This window comes from Erinaceus europaeus, chromosome 5 (assembly GCF_950295315.1).
Source record: "Erinaceus europaeus chromosome 5, mEriEur2.1, whole genome shotgun sequence".
Taxonomy (NCBI): Eukaryota; Metazoa; Chordata; class Mammalia; order Eulipotyphla; family Erinaceidae; genus Erinaceus; species Erinaceus europaeus.
In genome coordinates, this window is record NC_080166.1 from 3,004,647 (window position 1) to 3,012,502 (window position 7,856).

Here is a 7,856-nt window from a genome sequence, read left to right on the forward strand (position 1 = left end):
AGTAACCATAGTGACCCTAGTAACCATAGTGACCCTAGTAACCATAGTGACCCTAGTAACTATAGTAACCATAGTGACCCTGGTAGTCCTAGTAACCATAGTGACCCTGGTAGCCCTAGTAACTATAGTAACCATAGTGACCCTAGTAACCCTAGTGACCATAGTGACCCTAGTAACCATAGTGACCCAGGTAGCCCTAGTAACCATAGGAAACATAGTGACCCTGGTAGTTCTAGTAACCATAGAGACCCTGGTAACCCTAGTAACCATAGTGACCCTGGTAGCCCTAGTAACCATAGTGTCCTGCATCCTGTGATAAGACAGAGACATGTCTACACGGGATAAGACTCACCGGAACCTGACTGGCCAGTGGAGATGTGACCTTAAACCCAGAGGCGAGCTGGTGTCAGTGGAGGCTCAGAAACCAGCCGATGGAGCGGCTTCGCCGTCACTGACCTGGCGCTGCGGTGCTGCTAGAGACAGGCACGCGGCCAGGTCAGTAGGGACCCTCGCTCGGCCCGTCGCACCATCATCAGCTTGGTGACACGGCGGCTGGTGACCACGTCGTGAGGAAGGAGAGGGATGGGGTGACTAGTGGGAGCTGTGTGACCCTCCTTCTCTGGCATCTAAATAAGTGAAGAATGCCTGCGTAACCCCGACACGCTCTCCCAGAGAGTCCTTGCTCTGATTCCTTGCTCGCGACACATCATCTCTGCAGCCGTCTGTCCACCTTTATACGTAGTTGCCCCCTTTTTTTCTTCCTGATCCGATCCTCTCTTCCCCTCCAAGCCACTCATGACATCATAACTCCCTCCACATGGCCCTCTCCTTTTCCTCCTCTCTCTGGTGCTGATGGAGCTGGATGCAGAGTCCTCTTCCCTTCATCCTGTCTCTTCTCCCCTTGGACCCAAATTCTTTATGGGGAGCAGAAGGTGGGAGTCTGGCTTCTGTCATGGCTTCTCCACTGGACGTGGGTGTTGGCAGGTGGATCCACATCCCCAGCCTGTGTCTGTCTGTCCCTAGTGGGGCAGGGCTCTGGGGAGGGGAGGCTCCAGGTCACATGGGTGAGGGCGTCTGCCAACATTTTATTACTGAGAAAGTGAGAGGAGAGAAAGAAAGAAAGAACCAGACATGACTCCGGTCCCTGTGCTGCCAGGAATTGAACTCAGGACCTCACACTTGAGAGTTCATTGCTCTACCCACTGCACCACCTCCTGCATCACAGCAGGATGTTTATTCAAAAAGACTCTCCTTCCTGAGGCTCTAAGATCCCAGGTTCAGTCCCCAGCACCACCATCAACCAGAGCTGAGCAGTGTTCTAATAAAATATTAATAATAAATAAATGTAAAGGGACCCAGTTCGAGCCCCCGGCATCCCACCTGCAGGGGAGTCGCTTCACAGGCGGTGCAGCAGGTCTGCAGGTGTCTGTCTTTCTCTCCCCCTCTCTGTCTTCCCCTCCTCTCTCCATTTCTCTCTGTCCTATCCAACAACAATGACATCAACAACAACAGCAATTCTTCTTCTTCTAGCGTTTGCCCTTCTTCCGTAGCCAGTCAACAGGTCAGGTTGAAAGCTGTCAGGAGCTGCTTGTTGCTGGCTTTGAAAGTGACTGGGATCCATGTGGATTCAGTCGGCCAGGAAGGATCGTCAGTTTCCCCAGTGAATGGGGACTCACGGGATGCACCACGAGAAGGTCGACAACAGCAATAATAACTACAATCATAAAGCAAGGGCAACAAAAGGGAATAAATAATTTTTTTTTTTTTGTGGATTTTTTTTTCCATATTCCCACCCCCTCCCCCGATAGCTTTCCCATTCTCTATCCCTCTGTAAATATTTTATAAATAAATAAATAATGAAGAAATATGACTGGGACACCACTCTGCCACTGCTTTCTAACTCCTCCCCTCCCAGATGAAAGCTAGAAACTCTGGAGAGAGGGGGCTAGTTTCCTGGCAGCTTCCCAGCTCTGGGAACCCCCCTACCACTGCATGTGAGCACGCGCGCGCACACACACACACACACACAGGCACAGACACATACACGGCCATCACACACACACACACACACACACACACACACACACACACACGGCCATCACACACACACACATGGCCATCACACACACACACACACACAGCCATCACACACACACACACGACCATCACACACACAGACACACACACACACACACGGCCGTCACACACACACACACACACACACACACACACACACACACACACACACAGCCATGGCTCCTGTACTGGGAGCCAATGAGTCACTTGCCAGGCACCTCAAGGAGCCTGCTGGTCTTTCCTCCTGTTGGCGACCCTCCAGCAAGAGCCTAGTCCCCCCAGAGTGAGCTCGGCTGTGCAGGTGCTTGCTGGGGTCCGTGTGAATCTGTGTTCAGGGAGGGGGCTGGCACGCGGCCCTCTAGGTATATGGGAGTGAGGGTTTCAGATCATCAGTAAACCGGACTGGGCTGAGAACAAGGCTTGACCAGCCAGACGGAGCTACAGATAATTATCAGACTTGGGCTGAGTCAGATCTAGTCCATGTACGGATGGGCCCATGCCCTATCACAGAGCAGGCGTGCTTACCTGAAATAAGAGTTGTGAGTTTTGTAAATGACGTTCCTCTAACATTACTTCACAACAACAAAAAGGTTCTGTATTCTCAGTTTTGCAGTGTCATACCATTTGGGCCGGTGTCCATGGGTGAAGGGTTCTCATCCTGAAAATAGTGTCATAAAAAGTCAGACTGACAAGTCTAATATTTTCCTTCCCCAGGAACGTTACCCAGCTCTCCTGAGTTTATATCCCTGCGACTTACGAAATCCAAATAGGAAGTGCTGCTCTGTTCGAAGTGAGAACCGCAGGAAAAGCAACAGCTTTGGGCCGAGAACTTCATCCCAGAGCAGAGAACAGTGGCAGCTCCTGTGCCGGGAACTCGGTGCGCTCACTTTGGCATTCCTGACTTTTTAAATTTATTGTTGGATAGAGACAGAAATGGAGAGGGGAGGAGAGAGAGAGAGAGAGAGAGAGAGAGAGAGACACCTGCAGCTTCACCGCTTGCAAAGCTTTTCCCGTAGGGCAGGGGTAGATAGCATCATGGGTATGCAAAGAGACTCTCATGCCTGAGGCTCCAAAGTCGCAGGTTCAATCCCCTGCACCACCATAAACTAGAGCTGAGCTGGGCTCTGGTAAAAAAAAAAAAAAAAAAAAAAAAAAAAAAAAAAAATTTCCCCTTGCAGGTGGGACCAGGGGCTTGAACCTGGATCCTGGCGCACTACAGTGTGAGCACTTAACCAGGTGGGCCAGCGCCTGGCCCCTATGTCGGCATTCCTTGCTGAGGTGTCTGGGAGGGTGGTGCTGTGGTGGTTTTTGCTCTCTGGTCTCTTCCCCTTTGCCTTGTGAGTTTCTGCAGGTTTTAGATGCCAGCAGAGCACCAACAGTGCTCTAGACTCTTAGGGAGAAATAAAAAAAAAAGCGTGTTGTTTTTTTCTTTCTTCGTGGGACCAACATCTTAAATTACTTTAAATTTGCATGTCATCTAGATTTAGCCTCAGCTAACTTCTGTTATTTCTTTTTTTTTTTTTTCATTTAACAATAATCAAGACCATAGGATAAGAGGGGTACAATTCCCATCACCAGATCTCCGTACCCCATCCCCTCCCCTGACAGCTTTCCTATTCTTTATCCCTCCGGGAGCATGGACCCAGGGTCATTGTGGGATGCAGAAGGTGGGAGGTCTGGCTTCTGTCATGGCTTCTCCACTGGACATGGTGTTGGCAGGTGGATCCACACCCCCAGCCTGTGTCTGTCTTTCCCTAGTGGGGCAGGGCTCTGGGGAGGGGAGGCTGCAGGACACATTGGTAAAGTCAGCCCAGGGAAGTCAGTTTGGCTTCATGGTAGTGTCTACAACTTGGTGACTGAAAAAGCATTAAAATATAAAGCAGAACAAAATTTTTAATAATCAGGAACCTAAAGGTAAGAATAGAGCATATGAGATTTTGGGTCTCCATTTTGGGGAAAAGCTAATAGGTCTAAAAAGAAAGCAGTCACAGATGGGGAAGATAGCATGATGGTTTTGCAGAAGACTTACGTGTGAGGCCCCAGGGTTCCAGGTTCAACTCCTAGAACCTTCCTCTTCCCTCTGTCTCTCACTAAAACCAATTCAAACAAACAAGGCAGTCACAAGGTACCTCAGCTCTGTATGATGCCGAGTCAGCCACAGCATCCCAAGGAAGCAAATCAAGTCTGAATATTTTCAGACGTACTTACCGTTTATTACATCTTACTTTACATCTTACCGCCTTTCAGCCACCAAATTGCAGAGACAGGCTGGGGGTGTGGATCCACCTGCCAACACCCATGTCCAGAGGAGAAGCAATGACAGAAGCCAGAACTCCCACCTTCTGCTCCCCATAAAGAATTTTGCTCCATCCTCCCAGAAGGATAAAGACCAGGGAAGCTTCCAGTAGAGGTGATGGGCCACGGAACTCTGGTGGTGGGAACTGTGTGGAATTGTCCCCCTCTTGTCCCTCAACCTTACCGATCATTATTAAGTCACGAATAAGTTTGTGTCAGGTTTTCTTCCACTCTCACTCTCTACCCCTTTCACTCTCCCATGGACCTGCCCCAAATCTCCACTGTGAACTTTCTTCAATGATGTGTCAACTGCCAGACACCAAGGATACATACAAAATGGAAACTCGTGGTCCCGACTCTGAGAGTTTATGATCTCGAAGAGAAGTTTCTCTGTGCTCCCACTCCCTGAGCCCCACTCACCCTGCTGCACGAATGTTCAGCGTGCTTCTGAGGAGTGACGGCAAGGCAAACAAACACCTAGTGTCCTGGCCCAGCGGTCATGACGCGACCATTAGCTCAGTAAAGGATGCTGGGATATATATAGCTGTTTGTATCTACTCCTTTCGTTTCTTTGATTTTTTTTTTTTAATTATTAGATAGAGCCAGCCAGAAATTGAGAGGGGAGAGAGAGAAAGAGACCCCTGCAACACCGCTTCACCTCTCACAAAGCTTTTTTTAAAAGCCGTTTTTTAAAAAAATATTTATTGGATAGAAACAGAAATTCAAGGGGAAGGGGAAACAGAGAGGGAGAGAGGCAGAGAGACACCTGCAGCACTGCTTCACCACTCACAAAGCTTTCCCCCTGCAGATGGGGACCGGAGGCTCAAACCCAGGTCCTTGTGCACTGTAACGTGTGCTAACCAGGTGAGCCACCACCCGGCCCCCACTTACTTCATTTTTTAATAATAAGTATTATCTTTGTTTCTAGAGCACTGCTAAACCCTGGTTTCTGATGATGCTGGAGACTGAACTTGGGATCTTTGATGCCTTGGGCATGAAATTCTTTCTCCCTAGCTTAGTCTGTTGAGTATAAATCAGCAGAAATTACATTATAGAGGGAGCCTGGAGGCTGTTCAATTGTTGGGGGTGGGGAAGCATGGTCAAAGTAAATTGTGGGAGTCAGGTGGTAGTGCAGCGGGTTAAGCGCACTTGGCACCAAGCACAAGGACCGGTGTAAGGATGCTGGTTTGAGCCCCCCGGCTCCCCATCTACAAGGAGGTCACTTCACAAGCAGTGAAGCAGGTCTGCAGGTGTCTGTCTTTCTCTCCCTGTCTGTCTTCCTCTCCTCTCTCGATGTCTCTCTGTCCTATGCAACAACAATGACAGCAATGACAACAACAATAAACAACATGGGCAACAAAAGGGAAAAAATAGCCTCCAAGCCTCAGTGATAACCCTGGAGACAAAAAAAAAAAAAAAAAAAAAGTAAATTGTGGGCAGCGAAGACAGCATCATGGTTCTGCAAAGAGACTCTCATGCCGGAGGCTCCAAAGTCCCAGGTTCAACCCCCTGCACCACCATCAGAGCTGAGCAGGGCTCTGGTAAAAAAAAGAAAAGAAAAGTAAAAGAAGAAAGTTGTGTCAGTTACTCCACTTTTCTTTGTACATGTAAGTTACAAAACATCTCAGCAATGACAAACAGAGTGAGTCAGCCCGCCTTGCCGGTCTGTCTCCGGGAGGAAGGAGGTGGCTGTCAGCGGCTTCCTCTCTGGGGCTCGAGCCCTGCGGAAATCTTTGCTCACAGCTCCGTCAAAGGGCTGGCGAGCCACACTGTCACCCTGTGGGCTGAACGCTGTGCTTCCTCAGATCTACTTCTCCATACTCTGATGGCCAGAACTAAACATTTTGAGTACTACCTGCTATCAGTGCAGTGCCATATTTCCTTCTCTTGCCGTAATTACACTGTAACTAATATTCACTATTAGGACTGACGTAAGGATCCCGGTTCGAGCCCCTGGCTCCCCACCTGCAGGGGAGTCGCTTCACAGGCGGTGAAGCAGGCCTGCAGGTGTCTGTCTTTCTCTCCCCCTCTCTGTCTTCCCCTCCTCTCTCCGTCCTATCCAACGACGACAAGAATAAGTACAACAATGAAACAAGGGCAACAAAAGGGAATAAATATATATATTTTTTTAATTTATTTTTTCGATACTTATTTTTCCCTTTTTTTATTATTGTTATAGTTATTGATGTCATCGTTATTGGATAGGACAGAGAGAAATGGAGAGAGGAGGGGAAGACAGAGAGGGGGAGAGAAAGACAGACACCTGCAGACCTGCTTCACCGCCTGGGAAGCGACTCCCCTGCAGGTGGGGAGCCGGGGGCTCGAACCGGGATCCTTACGCCCGTCCTTGAGCTTTGTGCCACCTGTGCGCTTAACCCACTGTGCTACAGCCCTTCTTTCTTCCTTTCTTTCCTTCTCCCTTCCTTCCTTTCTTTTTTTAAAAGTTTTATTTATTTATTTATTGAATGGAGACAGCCAGAAATCGAGAGGGTAGGGGAGAGAGAAAGAGAGACACCCACAGCCCTGCCTCACCACTTGCAAAGCTTTCCCTCTCCAGGTGGAGACCGGAGGCTCGAACCTGCATCCTTGAACACTGTAACATGGGCACTCAACCAGGTGCGCCACCACCTGGTCCCTCATGTGAATCTTCTATGAATAATTCTATGCTACCAAGCTAGAGAACCTGGAAAAACAGGAAGAATTTTTAGAAACATAGAAGCTTGAAAAACTGAACCAGGAAGAACTACAAAACATAATTGGACCAATAACACACAAAGAAATTGAAACAGTTATTAAGAATCTTCCCGGGGAGGAATAAATATTTTAAAAAATATATTCACTATTGGGAGTCGGGCGGTAGCGCAGCGGGTTAAGAGCACGTGGCGCGAAGCACAAGGACCGGTGTGAGGATCCTGGTTCAGCCCCCGGCTCCCCACCTGCAGGGGAGTCACTTCCCAGGCGGTGAAGCAGGTCTGCAGGTGTCTGTCTTTCTCTCCTCTCCTCTGTCTTCCCCTCCTCTCTCCATGTCTCTCTGTCCTATCCAACAATACGACATCAATAACAACAATAATAACTACTACAATAAAACAACAAGGGCAACAAAGGGGAAAATAAAATATAAAGAAGGAAAATATTTAAAAAAAAAAAAAAAAAAAAAGAGAAAAAGACTTTCGTGCCTGAGATGCTACTGAGTGCAGATTCAATCCCCAGTACCATCATAATCCAGAGCTAAGCAAAGCTCTGGGGAAAAGAGAAAAAGAAGGGAAGAAAGAGTGGTCTGGGAGATGGCTCAGTGGATAAGGCACTCAACTCTCAAGCATGAGGTTCTGAGTTCAAGCCCCAGCAACACACGTATCAGGGTAACTGGTTCTTTCTCGCTCCTCCTCTTTCTCATTAATAAACAAAATCTTTTAGAAAGAAAGAGTGGAAGAAAAAAAAAGAAAGGAAGGAAGAAAAGGGGGCCGGGTGTTGGCGCATCAGGTTGA